This window comes from Apostichopus japonicus, chromosome 17, assembly GCF_037975245.1.
Source record: "Apostichopus japonicus isolate 1M-3 chromosome 17, ASM3797524v1, whole genome shotgun sequence".
In the NCBI taxonomy this organism is placed as follows: Eukaryota; Metazoa; Echinodermata; class Holothuroidea; order Aspidochirotida; family Stichopodidae; genus Apostichopus; species Apostichopus japonicus.
This window is the reverse complement of record NC_092577.1, coordinates 27,034,014-27,050,459: the sequence shown is the minus strand read 5'-3', so window position 1 is coordinate 27,050,459 and position 16,446 is coordinate 27,034,014.

Sequence of the window (16,446 nt, the reverse complement as noted above, 5' to 3'; positions counted from 1 at the left end):
TTTAGTAAAGTTATGCAAGAAGGCCTTGCCTTGCCTTGATACAACGCTGTAAACCTACAATTTTATTTATTTTGTAAGTTTTGCCTACGTTAATTTTCTAAGTTGCACAAACATGTATTTAATTTACATCATAAGCATTTGTGAAAACTTACTGACAAAAATAACGAAATGATCAAGGAATATTTGTAGTGAAATTGGAAACTTTAATTGCTATAATATACTGTTTTCACTTGAAAATTTTGATAACTAGTGACTCCTTACTGCAGAGGTAACCTAGATAACACAGATGAGAGCAAGTTTATAAGCTCTATTACTCTTGCTTACGTAATTTACCTCGGTGTACCTCTCATATTGAACACACTAATATCTGATTCTCAACAGAATTACCAGGTGAAGCAAATCGAGTGTATACAGGCACAAATAGGCTATGTGAGGACTTCACTTGCGGCCGATAGCTGGGGATCATCGTAAACTTTTATTACATATATTTTCCGGAGGAAGATCTTCATGGTATATCTATATCAGAATCTGTGAAACTTGAGTGTTTCCTTTATCTATACGGATGATATTCACAAAGTATCCTCACCAGTGATGGATTCTTAAATCATGTTCAAGATTTCTTTCAAATGATCATTCTGCTTTCGGTTTGCTTTCTTGCATTTCCTGCAACCAGCGGAGTGCAGTGCCAGATTCTTGCCTCATGTATACGAAACCATCCTTCTATGAAATCTGACTCGATATGTCTTGGCGGCCGACCTGTACCAGATTCAACGAAGCTTATGAAAGTGACTTGAGACAGGCTTTAGGGATCCGTAAAATTAGCAAGTAGAGTAATAGTATCTGCTGCTACACCCAGCCCCACCCCCTTACCCCGGCCTCAGTTATTATTTTGGCAAAAACTAGATTATTAGTGCAGACTGGGCCTGAGTCGGGTAGCCAAAAATCGGAACCGGGTACCCGTTTTCATTACCCGGTCGGGTAACGGGTACCCGAAACTTCGTACCTAATATTGAAAAAAAAACATACACAATGTACAGGCAGATCACTATGCCACCTTACATTACAAATACGTTTTGAATCGATACTGCTGTTGTTATGAACAATTGAGTTTTATGTTTTGATGTTTAACAAATAATAATCCAAATGCACATGAAATAAAGAAAAACCTTGCAACAAAATACCGACTGTGTCTTTTACTACGGTCCAGGGTTCGCATTAGCCGCGGGATTGCGCGAATCCCGTAATTTAATTTATAATCCCGCATGTCAAAGGTTGCCAAGACGGGATTTCACGTAATAAATTTCAGCCCTAAGCTTGAATTATACAGACATTATGGCTGTGACCGTGTAAAGCGATTCATCGATAAACGATCGCATTTGGAAGAAAAAAAAAACGTTTAGTAAAGCTACTTGCGATTACTTTTGTTCTGTTATCCCGTCTATAATCCATCTTAACATCCCGTAAATTTCCTTGCCAGTCTTTCCTTCTATGAAATAAATGGAGGAAAAAATGATAATTTTGATAATTTAAATATTTACGCATGTACGAACGTATACAGTAGCTACAACTACGAAAGGAAGGCACTTGCTTTGGACTACCAGGGCTATCTGCTCGATGACAACAAAGACACGTGCACTCGACAAACATAATTATGTTTACATAAATTCCCAACAAATCTTCGACCACATGGTAGCCTAACACCACACTAAGTCAATGTGGAAATGTAGCCTAACCATCTGTTTATTCGCTCAAATTGTGTCGTAGTTAGCTGGCACTAAACATATTAGTCGAATACTTTCATTATTACTGATATCTTCGACCACATGGTAGCCTAACACCACACTAAGTCAATGGGAAAATCCTCCCTAACCATCGGTTTGCCAAAAAAAAAACCCACAAAACACACACACTTTGCGTAGCTTTGTTTACAACTTTCCAATTAGCTGGACATCGGCAATTGTTTGGAAAGGTATGTGCTATGTTTTGAAGAGGGAATGTAGAATTTTATGTACACTGTTGTTGTGACGATGGATTGAAATGTTTCAATTTTGGGAAGTTGTTTTCACCGCCATAATATTTTCGTTTGCGGCGGTGAGTGAATTTATCCAGACACTTAAAGAATCATTAAGAATGACTAAACCTTGAAATAGTAGGTAATTAAAACAACCAACTACACAACAAGAAAATTATTTCATGTATTTAATCTTCCGTATTCGCGTGTCTTGATTAATAAAAATATGCAGATCTACGGAATTATTGAAATCATGAAAGCACAAGCGCAGTAGTTACGCGATTTTTCCCAGAACGGGTACCCGTTTTGTGCGATTTCGATTCAGGTACCCGAAAGTTCGGTCGGGTACCCGGATACCCGACTCACGCCTAGTACAGACCATAAATAATACCAATCATCATATTTTTATGACGATATCCCATCTTATTTTCACATCACAAACCTTTCTTCATCCAAGTTGACAAATAATCTACATTTGTGGAATCAACCAACCCGACCACTTTCCGCCAGCACACGACTATATTAAATCCAATTAATAAAAGGATACACTTGTATGTTCGTGTACCAGATCTAGTAGTTTTATAACTACATCAAGGAGTGAGAAGTAATTATTTATATTTTGTTGATTATTATAATTATTCTATCAACATGATTTTTCGCCACAATATGCAAAACAATTTAGCAAACAAGTTTACTTCACATTCCTAGCACCCTTAATAAATTAATGTGTGAACAAAATTAAACCGGGTAAGATTCTGTTTGATTTTGGACCTCGTTAATGCCAACATAGTACCATATCCAACCCTAAACCGCGGATCAAATTGTCAAGTTTGTTAGTAGCTCCTTCTTGCTATCTACTGTCAATGCAAACATGGCATGTATGTGTGTGTGTGTGTGTGTGTGTGTGAACGAAGTGCTATGTTAATGTTCTAAGTTGCACAAACACGTATATGATTTACATCATAAGAATTTGTGAAAATTTACTGTCAAATAACTAAATGATCAAGGAATATTCGTAGTGAGATTTGAATATTTGGAAATGATGAAGCAATGAGCTTAATTACTAATGTAAAGCATGTTATTATTAATTGACTAGAATTCATAAAAATTAGCAAATGTAATAAACATTTAGTTGTTATAATATACTGTTTTCACTTGAACATTTTGATAACTAGTGACTCTTTACTGTAGAGGTAACCTAGATAACACAGGTGAGAGCAAGTTTATATGCTCTATTACTTTCGCTTACGTAATTTACATCGGTGTATCTCCCATATTGCTCATACAGTGTAGGAAGACGTGGGACAAATATGCATAGACTGGACTCGGAATCAGGGTGCTCTGGACTCGGACTGTTCTCAGACTCGGCTCGCTTTGGACTCATGTTTGTCTCGAGTCGAACAAAGGTGAACTCGGACATATCTCAGATTGTGACTAGCTGGATTGTGACAATAGCTGGATTGTGACTATAGCTGGATTTAAAAATACTGGACACGACTGGACTCGACTACTCACATGACTTGTACATGGAAATTAGATGACGTATATGTGAGTACAACTGTCATGTTATGTTCATCTGTCTATGTTTCCATTTACCTATATGTATAATTTGCTTATGTGTACGATTGCCTATGTGAACAACGGTACATGGACATTGGACATATTGACATTTTTGCAAAATAAAACAGTTAAACATACAGGCTTGGAGTTGCGTCTTACTCAGGGGCGCAACGTATCATACTTCTGGGAGAATAATGGGGATCAGCCCCCACCCCAGTACAGTAGAAAAGTTGCAAAATGTAACACCCTTTGTCATCAATACACCATCTACTTGAACTAAATTTTATCCCCCAGTATACAGAAAGAGGTGGTTGAGGCCATGATCTTACGGCCCTCTGCTCTGCCGTCATGCCTGTAGTGTCGTTAGTGCTATAGACTACACGATAATCGGGTGTATAGTCCCAGTTTTCAATATAATTCAAGTCATCGGTCCATCGCCCTCACTCCCCTCCCCTTCCCCTAAATTCTTCTCTCGAACGTGACTCCTCCGTTAAATGAGGTTACTTCTTAGTATAATTTATTAAATTCTGTAGGCCTAGGAACCGTATGTATATAAAATGTGAAATATGTATAGTAACTGTTATTACGGCAACTGTTAAGTCCGCATAATTTTAATTAGTGTCACCTTTACCTAAAAACTCATAAGATGTATTTGAAGCCATTATATATATAGTCGTTGTCAGCTATGTCATAAACAACCTGCAGCTAGGACATTAATGTATCTATGACCTGGAAATTCACTGATATAGGAATGTAATACAAAGCACTTATTTCCGCCTCATGTCCTCTTGTTCATAAAATGACGTCATCGTACACACGCTAAAATAAAATAGAACAGGGGAATTCCCTTTTTGTATATTTCCATATAACGAGTACAAGTGTAAGTGTTATATTTCGGTGGTTGTTGCTCTTATTTATAACAACAAATTATGTGCATTCATGTGTTATAGAATAATCAAAAACATCAAAGACCTCAATTTGGGAACTAGTTTAAGTAATAAAAAGGGAATTCGAGTTTTATTTCAAATCCCTTGAGAAAATAATTATATTAATCCCAAAACAGCACAAATAGGTTGACCAGTAAACTGTAAAGAGAACTGATTTGCGTTACATTGTTGCAAGTTTTTTCCATGTATGTTGCATCTTCATTCCTCTCTTTCTTTGACCTTCTTATTTTATTGATACAAAATTTTAACTTTCTTATTATTCTCTTTAACTATCTTGATATATAGACTGAAATTTCGTCTGAACTAAAAGCCGTATCGCGCAAGTAACCCATAAAATTCGCGGGGGGGGGGGGGGGGAAACCACACACATAGTGTTACAGGCGCGTATCCAGGATTTTCTAACCCGGGGGCGCGAATTACTATCTAAGCGGAGCGCCACCATCGGTTGGCGCGGAGCGTACAAGAAAATTTCTGGTTTTGATACCCCCCAGATCACCGGAAATGGCACTTCTCGGGCTTGAAAATGAGCAACCAGATGTACACTTTTGCCTGAGAACCAAGTATTTCCCAAAAGTTTTTTCCCCCATCCATAGCCTTTTGAAGATTGTCACCAGTCACATCATGTTCGACCTCATTGCATGTCCTATGGATCATTGCCTTTGTAGGTGATTCTACGTCACGGCCCACAATATCCGAAAGCCCTACTTTTCAAGGTTTTAAGCCCATTATTTGTTGAGAATTTGAAAATTCACATTTCTCGTGAATAAAATCACTTGAAAACATACCCATAATGTTGCACAAAATTCAATCTATGGACAACCAATATAGAAAAAAACCTCCTTGAACCCCTAAAAGACAGGTCAAAATTGCACGAGTAGAGGAAAGTATGATGAAGAATGTTTGTCAGGAAATTTTTTGAAAATTCAGACACAGTTAATTTATTGGTGTAGAAATATTAAAACCTCTTATAAATGGCTATTATAAAACTTGGTTGAAGGAAATGAAAAATAGCAGATATTTCCGATATCAGGTATATCGAAACCGAACACTACACACATAGGCGTAGGTCCCGTAGGAGTGCCCCCCCCCCCCCCCCCGCAACTAAATTTTTCCCATTTTCTTCGGGCACCTACTTAAAGAAAAATAAATAGCAATGAATAGCTTAAAAATGATCTCCTTGGTAATTAAAATAAAGTGGTAAGCTTGACCGACATTACTACAGTAAAAGAGAGTTTTGACATAAATGGATCTGTATGCTTTTTCTCCATCTACATAAGACATTTGGTTGTTTACATTAGCATCCGGCGGTATACTGTGTAACTTTCACGGACCGTGCGGTACACGATGCCATTTGATGTAATGACCGATGCTTGCTTGTATGATATTGGCATCGATGTATTGAACGCGCGCAAAGATGTTGGCCTTTTTATTCGTTACAGCCCCCAAATCCAATTGGGCTCCTACGCCTTTGACTACACACATAGACAGTTTTTGAGACTGTTCATCGTGGAACATGCATTTCAATGCTCACTGATACGATGTTATATCTGCTCTTTGCTTTACAAACTCGAACAGGCGTGTAGCGAGTAATTGCCAAGGGAGGGGCGAAGCCGGTAGGCAAACTATCTAAGCGAAGCGCCACCATGAGTTGGCGCGAAGCGCACAATAAAAATTTTGGCCGAAAATGCCTCCCAGATCGCTGGAAATGACACTTCTCAGGCCTTGTAAGTTGCATCTAAGCATTGTCTATTTTGAAATTACTAGCGATGTCATAAAGAAAATTTGCTCGGGGGGGGGGGCGGTCGCCCCCTTCCCGAAATGCGTCATGTTCCCCGACGACTCGGTCGAGTTCAAGATCAGCCACAGTTGGTTCCATATTGCACAATCGTACAATTGTTTAAGGCGTCCATACACACGCGCGCGTCAGGCGCGGCGGAACGGGAAAATTATTGGGGGGGCTAATGTGTGGAGACTATCTAAGCGGAGCGCTACCATCGGTTGGCGCGGAGCGTACAAGAACATTTTGGGTTTTTCAAACCCCCAGATGGCCGGAAACGGCACTTCCCGAGTGTTTTATGCTGCGAATACCTAGCACTAAAATATGGGTCTCAAGCCTGCAATTTCTCAGATTGCACGTAAAAATTTGTAAAAACATTTGTAATTTGTATATTCGATGGTGTTTTAAGAGAGTAGCTAATACTCGTAGTGTACTCGCAAAGACGTTTTTGAGTGTAGTAAGGTGATGTTGGAGAACTGGCTGAAATGAGGCATGTCATTGGCCTAAGACGAAGTTGTGTTGCGCTTACCGGTACTCACACTCACTGCTTCCACTTTTCACGGGGCGTGAAGACGCGGTTGGGGTGACAATGTGGTTTATAGCCAGGGGACGGGCCGAGGGTCCCCCCAGCATTTACTAAAATTATTACACCTATATAGTATACGTGTGCATCGGACAGATCGACAAGTATGCATTGAAAAATGGGCAGATGCACGTTCGGAGCCTTGGTAAATATTGGGGGGCTTATCGTGCATTTGCCCCCTCAACTTTTTCATTGGGGGCTGAGTCCCCCCAAGCCCCCCCCCCCCGGTTCCGCCGCCACTGACGCGCGTTATGATAGGCCATATATAGTATTTATATAGATACATTAGTGAGAGAGGAAATATGGAAACGTCAAAAATGGAGTTGTCGGTGTAAGGGGTAGGGTGAGGCGCACACCCGCTCCGTAATCCTTGATCTGTCACAGGCTACCCTCTGTATATAATAGGGATCAGCGCTTTAACTATGACTGTTCCTCTTTCTCTTCCCGAGGTCTTGGCTATCTTCTACTCCCTCCTTTTCTCATTTTTCTCTCTTTTTCTTTTTCTTTTCCCTTCCTTCCTCTCCTCCTTTTCTTTTTCCCCCATCCTTTTCCCTTTTTCTTCTCTTTTTTTCTCTCCTCTTTTCCTTACCCGGGGGGCGCGCGCCCCCAACGCCCCCCCTGGATACGCACCTGTGTTACCTCTTTTGAAGTAGCAATACTGTAGTGCAAAGGAAAATAGCGAAACTACTACTGTAGAAATACACACTATCCGTCATGTTCGTGTAGTCAGCCGTTCTAACCGTTTTACTTCAAGATTTATTACCAAAACGAAAGACTAGTGGTTGGATTTGAAAATAAAAATGTCTTGGTCCACTGAAGCTAATGATTTGTGTTAACCAGAGCAAACTAATGAGATCCAATACAGTAAAAACATAATAAGGAAACATAACAAGGAAATAATCAGCACGAACGGACGAAGTGAATGCTTGACTGACAATAGGTTATAGGAATGAAGTCATTGTAAACAAGTAAACAGAGGCATCTACAAATACGTCATGGTATGAGAAAAAGAAGGAAATTGTATGGTAAGGACCAGTAATACATAAATACTTATATATATATATATATATATATATATATATATATATATATATATATATATATATATATTCGAACGTTTGTCTTCATATGGTTTAATTCGACAGTGTACATTTATGTTATATGGCAATTGAGACCAAGACTGATATATAAGCTGCAAGATATGTTAAAATGACCACCATATTCAATTTTCTACCAGTTCAAATCCATATAATGTTTGAAACACGTGCGGGTCCAAGGCAGGCTAAGTCCAATTTCGAGTCCGGACCGTCATGAGCTCAATACATTTACCCTAAAGCACTCTCATTAGGCGCGGATCCAGTGGTGTGTGGGGGCAGTGTTCTGCTTATGGGGGGGGGGGGGCGGGCCATGCCTCCCAAATACCGATCGTCAGTCGGGGGGGGGGATGGTTCAGTCGGATGATTTTTGCATTCAGCGGGGAAGAATTGGACCATTATGACGGAGTAACCTTCCCATTCCCTTTTTTCCAGCTTACAGCAAAACTTTGCGTTTAGGGCTACATTTGACGTCTCAATGTATTTCTGGGGGAGGACCCCCAATTCCCCTTCTTCAATTATCCTACCGCAGCACCCCTCCATTATAAAATCTTTCTTTCGTCTCTGGCCCTACCACAAACTTTCCGGCCTCTTCCTTGATTAGCCTGAGGAAATTATTCACTTCCCCCCTCCCCTCCTATCTTTGAAATCCTGTGCACGCCACTGTGTGGGTGTACACCTCTCCCGCTCCCGCCATTTTATAACCAAACAGAACCAAAACAATGCCATGCACCATTTCACGCCTAACCTTTGAATTTCTTCTGTGGTCTCCTACTTTGGAGTCGGCTCAATACCCCAGTGCTGACCGACCCCTCCCCCCGATCAGGCAATGGCTAATGCTCAGTGGGTGAAGATATATGTATATGCTGATCTGTGCGTAAGTATTACAACTGGGCTATAAATCCCCCTCCCCCCCCCCCCCAATTAGGACTCAGCCTCACTCCCATTAACATACATAATATTACAGGTTTTAGTATTGCACCGTGAAAGGCATTTGTAATTTGAAATAAAAATTTGAGCTGTACGTCCCCGAGCTATGAAAGTTCAGGCCGATACTACCTGGTTAACCATTAGTGAATGGCAGTGACTCAGATTTTACAATAGCTAAAACTAGAGACAAAATAAAATAAAACCGTCCGATGAACTCGGCTGACAGCATGTACATGAATTTATTCGTTTGAAGCAATAAATAGTTAATATACATTTGTAACATCACTACACCCATCAAACGACATTGAGTGGAATGTATTCTCCCATCTGGTTGAACGCGGCGTCTCTGTCTCTCCTTTGCATCGATTTGGCATTTTATGCACGTGATGTTATGATGACATCGAAAAATGGTTACTTCTATACGACACTATCTTTAAGATTGAATTTGATCGATGACTCGTATTGATCATGATTGGACCTCCCTACCTCACTATCTGGTTTGCTTGGCCCAATCGCTCGTATATTGTTTACCTTTTCACAGATTAACAATTAAGAGACTATTGCTGTAAGTGGCAAGGTAAACCAATTCCTTTTCACTTTGTGTACATATCAACAAAACGTGGCCCTTCAGTTTGACTACGCTGTCCGCTAAACTCAACCTAACAGAGCTTTGCACCACGGACCGAGTTGCGACTTAACGCTACCGTGCGCTAATCATTAACCAGAAGCTAAGCCCTTGTGAAAATTTGATTATCAAAAGAGTAAAAGATAGGCGTACACGGGTAGTCCTGGTAACGACAGACTACAACAAAAACGTATGAGTCATGGCAAGAAAGATGACACGTGACTATTCTATTACTTCATGAAATCCCATACCCGATCATTGCGCGCAAAGGAGTGTCGCCGATAATCGACATATATGCATAGTGTTGAGCCTTCATTAAATATTCATTTTATTTGTTAATTTGGGGAAAAGAAGGACTTATTGAGGCTAAGGTGTCTTTAGTCTAAATCTGTATATGAGCGAACGACTTTGTCCAAACTATATCGCACGTGCAATTGCGTATTTTACTGACTTATTTGTAATTATCATTACTGCTATCTCAAAGTCTTTCTTGCATACATACTTCCTTGTCCGTGTTTATTTGAAGTTTTCACTATGTATAACATAAAGTAGCAACAGAGGTTCACCCGATTCTATGACACACGGAAATTATGATACGGAGGAAACGTTATCCAAAGAAACTTAATGTTAAACTGAAAGCGTAATATTTGGAATACTAAATAAGAATGACTTCTTTCACTTTAACGAAACGTAACGTTGATTTGTAAGTTCTGTACCATGAACGGAATCTCGGAATATAGAATTTTGCCCTTGTTTGATGATGTTACTATTGATCTCCATTGATCGTGTATAGTTTTCATCACGTTATCTGTTACCAGCACACATTGGCAAAATCACCACTATTAGAAACGGATCAATGACAATAAACTAAACTTTAAATCGTTCCTTCAACAAGCGCATACCCCGTAGAGATACAGACACAAACTTTCATATGTGTTGGTGGAGGAGGGCGTAGAGCGAGGGAGTGGTGGAGCGAGGATAAGAGAATAGATTCCATTTAAATCAACCGTTTACACGAGACTCATTGTGGCAAGTTTAACTGGGACTTTGTGATGCAGAATTGCTTATTTTAGTTGTCATGGCAATAACACAATATCCACATCTGAGTACACGATTCATGTATCAAAAGCAGTTCAGTAATTAGTGTTATGTAATACAGATGGCAGTAGGGAAGCTGTCAATGAGTGAGTCACCTATAACATTCACATAGGTCGTGCTCCATGCACAGAATCATGTTCTCGTTTTCCACGGTTATTTCGATTCGGTGAGTTAGGTCATTCTGTCCTTTGGTGAGCATATCGTTACATGCAATCCATATACTATTCGAGTAACGAGCACTTTTAACATTGGCTTGTTTAATCTTTACATCGAGCTTTAAGCATTCGCAATTTCACCGAGTAAGATCGCGGGTTTCTCAAAGAGATTGTTCAAGTGTTGAGACGATCGGCAACTATTAATATTAGAGGGGGCACTACACGAATCTCAAAGGATTTATTTGCTGAAGTCCTTGCCGCGATATTTCTCTTTGTCCTGTTCAAGTGTTGTGAATACACGATGCCGTGTTTGATTGTAGGCGATCACTGGTTGATCAGCTCGACAAACAACGCCATCGAAACTTGCACTAGCTTTCTTAAAAAATAAGGTGCCACTTGTGTTGTTGTTTTATCTTTAAAAGCAATAAAAGTGTTTTTATTTGATAGCTCCTTAGCCATGTAATACATGGCATGCTGAATGTACCAAGTTATCAGTGCTTGATAAATCCAGAAAGGTAGTGAAATTGATACAGTATATAGTTAGATATATAAATTTAGGAGTCACTGCGGAAACTTTTGCAGTTCATCACAAATTATCCGTCTCAACGTTCATCACTGCCGGTGTGACGGTGTCAAAAGTTCATCCCTGTCGGTGTGACGGTGTCAAAGTTCATCCCTGTCGGTGTGGCGGTGTCAAAGTTAATCACTGCCTGTATGACGGTGTAGATTCTTCCAGTGGGTATAGGCCATCCTGGTGGACATTATAACTCCAATCTAGTGTAAAATAGTTTACAACGTGGTCCGCAAACTTCAAAGGCCTACGACCCAGGATATTCCATGCATGAGGGTTAAGCCACGATCCGCCAGACCCCACGCCTCAGATTATTCTCAGAATACTTGAAAAAAAGGCTTAGACCCTGGACTTCATGTTAAAAATATAACCTAATCTATTTTTGTTGACAAGCTCCGAAAACTGTAGATAAATTTTCTCAAGTCGGCAAAAATTCCACGACCTTCGTTTGTATATAGTTTGCGGACCGTCGGTTAACAAAATTCCATCATTCGCCTTAATAACTTTACACTGTTACACCATGTGTTGACATTCTCTATAGGCGGGTAGAACGGATATATGCAACGAGGAATGAAGAAGGGTTGACGCCACGCGTAATCCCTTCATCGCCGAAGCTCCCCCCTCCCTCCCCTCCCTCCCATTCTCGATCTCAGTCAATTGACGGTAGAAAGGATCGAAATATTTCAACTGCAGTTGTCTGAAACGGGCATGGAAAATATTTTGGCACTTGTTCACATTAGATACAAAAAATCGCGATTTTCTTGTGAAGGTATATTTTGTCTACAAAATATTCTTATCATCTGACCGACTTTAAAATGACAGTAATTGGGATAAACCATGACAAAGGTTACAAATATTTGAGGAAGTTGTTGTTCTTATTACTATTGCAACATATCCTTCTTCACGCTTTTTTTGAAGATCTTTTCCAATTACAACACAAATAGCTGATAAAATCCCGGACACGAACTTCCTTTATTGTTACAGGACATGAAAAGAGTGTTACGTTTACAGAGTGTAAGCTGATATTGTACTCTATATCATTCAACATCATGTCGTATCTCTTTTGTTCGTCTCGTTCATCATTACGTTTATTATTTTTGGAGTAGACTTTACTTGAGTTATAGTATTCTTCGTCTATTATTATTATTTATTTAATTCATATATCATTATTACTAAAATTATTAGGCATATATATATATATAAATATATTAATATATAAACATATATATATATATATATATATAGATATATATATATATATATATATATATATATATATATATATATATATGTATTTGTATATATATATATACATATACAAATAAATATATATATATATCTATATATATATATATATAGATATAGATATAGATATAGATGGCATATAAATGACCCAGTAGTCTGAGGTATGAGTTTGAATATAACAAGATGATATAATTCGATGATGAAATATTAGAAAACGCTCTTGAATAAATGAGTATTTCTGAAGACAATCGAGTTTCACATTTTGCTGATGGAAAACGTTTTTGTCATTGTTAAGTGTCGTTAACTCGTTGTGATGCATGTGGGACTTCCTATCCCACATTACATTATTTCTTGGACACGGTTGGACTCGGTTTTTGATAAAACAGGCATCAGAAAGTATTACTAAATTACCCCGTGACAGTGCCAAAGAAATCAATACGTCTTATTAGTTTATTCACAAAGAGAATCATCTTCTAATATTATGTTTGGCAAATCTTTATTCTTATTCTTAGATACATATTTAAGTCTGAATAGAAAAACAAGCGAGTGTTTCCTTAACAGTGGGTTTGTCATCTCCTCCCTGCAGCACAGTTTCATCGTCACGGTAATAGTGATGTTAGCTTGGCATGAAGCTAGTGTTTCCGCATTTTCGCTTCCTAACTGATGTAGTAGAACATAGGTCAACATAATTTCTGTGTCATATTTACTAGAATTACCGTACCCATTTTTCTTGATAGTTTAACGGAACCAATCAGGCGTGAATTCAGCAGAGGAGTAAACCAATGTTATTGTTACTCGAGTTTCACGGTTCGGAGTTTCGAACTTAGCTCTCATGTTTATCTGTCCTGGGGGGGGGGGGAGGTGGGGTGGGTGGGGGTGGGGGGAGGGTTATAAAGACTATCCCATGTATTTGCAAAGCTCCTCTTCTGATGCTGCCAATGCTAGTTATAGTGATAGTATCATAAACTCATGAAATTCCAATGTAAAGGTCTGTTAGATTGTTTACAATATGTTTATTGCAATATTGGTTGCAATCCAAAGTCAGTAAAAAATAATTGAAAACTTGTTTTCATGTTGTTGACATAGTAAGGTGCATGATTTATAATTTATGCACATTTCTATACTTTTACTTCTGTTTTATTCATCTTATACTTTGAACGAATAGACTCATAGTGCAGTGTGTACATTTTGTAACAAGTAAGAGGAGACTTTAAATCATTTATTAAGACAATGCCATATTGTATAGTTCCTTTTAGACGCAGAAGAACGTTCTTTGAAGAGTCAGTTTGTGTTTTCGAAAGAAAATATTTCTTTTGTTTCAGTAGTCTTAGCTGGGAAGCAACGTTTCCGCATTTTAGTTTTAATATTGCATTTTCCAATGTAAACCAAGGAAGTTATTACCCACAGTAGATGAGTTCTTCTATAGTAAGTTTTTTTGGCTAGAAGCTGAAAAAACTTATATCAAAGAAATTTCAAAGCAAACATGCAAACGTTATCTCAGTTATAATTGTTACATAAGTTGCTTTTCACATTACAACCTTTTATTTAAGTTTCAAGTCTCACTATCTGTTTTTTGCTTCTGAACTGACTACTGACTACTTACGTTTCGTTTGAAGCAGACGTGCTGTATACGAATACAACTATACATGAGTACGGGGTAAACTGACGGGGAATTTCCCTAGGTATGAGTATGAGTGCGACAAGGCGTTCATACGGAAGCGTAGAAGGGACATTGCATTGACGAGTTACCAACTTGACAGAACGACAATTATCTGCAAATTGACGAGTTGACGAGATGGTAACGTGACAAAATTCAGAAAATTGACGTTTTGACGAGATAACGGATCTCGTCAATGCAACAATTTTCTGCAAATTGACGAGTTGCACTCTTACTACCATCTCGACAAGATGACAAAATTCAGAAAATTGATGCATTGACGAGATGACGGATCTCTTCAATGCAACAATTTTCTGCAAATTGACGAGTTGCACATTTACTACGTATACCATCTTGACAAGATGACAAAATTCAGAAAATTGTTGCATTGAAGAGATCCGTCATCTCGTCAATGCATCAATTTTCTGAATTTTGTCATCTTGTCGAGATGGTAGTAAGAGTGCAACTCGTCAATTTGCAGAAAATTGTTGCATTGACGAGATCCGTTATCTCGTCAATGCATCAATTTTCTGAATTTTGTCATTTTGTCGAGATGGTAGTAAGTGTGCAACTCGTCAATTTGCAGATAATTGTCATTTTGTCAAGTTGGTAACTCGTCAATGCAATGTCTCTTCTACGCTTCCGTACGTTCATCACTTGTATGAGTCATTAACCATGCACTGATTCTATACTATATTTACAATACAGTTCGAGTTCTTAGTGCAAATCCATGAAAATACGAGTGCATTAAAAACGTTTCTGTCAAATAGAGGGCGCTACTTTGATTTAAAACACAGCCAATTATCCTCACCCTCGCTAGGAATTATCCATAGGAAATGTTCTTCTTTGTGAAGAATATAATTATGGGAAGGAAGCAGGGGAGGGGGGGGGGGTAGGAAGCTTCCAGAAAGTGTAATTTAGAACTTTCCAAGGATTAAACTGACGTACCAGGTGTAGTATAGAATAATATGCTAGTAGAATGAGCTGCAACATTGATTTTTTATTTATTGAGATTGTTTATTGTTAACTGTGCTACAAAAAGATATGGGATGCCATTTCAAAAATAGCATGTACAGACTAAAAATAAATAATTAAAATAAACTATTAAAATTAACAAAGGCTTTTAAGATATCCAAAAGATAGTTCTTCATCAAATGGGGCACATTTTATGCCAGTAGAGCACATTTGCTATTTTGGAGAAAGTGGGGGTGGGCACGTATCCACAGTGCCCCCCTCCCGGCTCCTACCCCCTGGAAGGAAGTGTATTCTTAACCTAACTGTGTTAATAAGTTGTAAAACCATTGATAATATTCATCAATCCATCTAGGTACAATACAGACAGCTTCATGATTTGAGCTCTATCAGATGTGGTGCATGTCTAACATGTGAAATCCCGTTCAACATAGAGAATGATATTTCTTTTGTAAGACAATGCAGCATATTGAAATTTTCCACAGTCAATTGTATATGCTGTAGAATGAACAAAACGTTTGATCTCATTTGCTAGTATCCTACCATTCACACTGCTGTCACCAAACTTACAAGTCACGTCTCCACGATTGTACATTCATAAGGGTAAACTTTTCACCTGCTGTCCAAAACAAAATCCCAATTTAAAAACAACAACAACAAACAAACAAGCCAACAAAAACTAACTAGATTTTCATTATAGTAGACAAATATATTAGAACCTAAGAGTATTTATCAATTAACGTTCCACTTATCGAACCAAGGAGTGCTCTTTGACTATTTCACCAACCACGTACTGTAAAGTAAATGAGGGCGTAGTTAACGAATTCAATACAATCGTCAACATTTGTCCACCCTTTATGTGGTAATATTGAACACACTTAAAATAATCCATTCTACGGACGAATTAATCATTAGAATTACAAATATTTTTGGAATTGCACTAATGTGCTTGCGTACTCTATCGTCAATCGAACAAATTAATTTATTTTGTGACGTAGTTAAGGTAGCTTGGATCAGAGACCCCCGCAAAATAAAAGCCCACTCAAAGTAAATTACTACGGGCATCAACAAAGAAATAAATACGACGGGAAACGTCCAATAGAACCGCTGTACTACAAAGTCACCTTTTGCACGCAAAGTAAGGCTTCCGAGCGGCACGTTGAAGCCAATGCAAATATGTTCGTATTTTCAGGTTTGAGTTTTAGATTCTACGAATGCCCA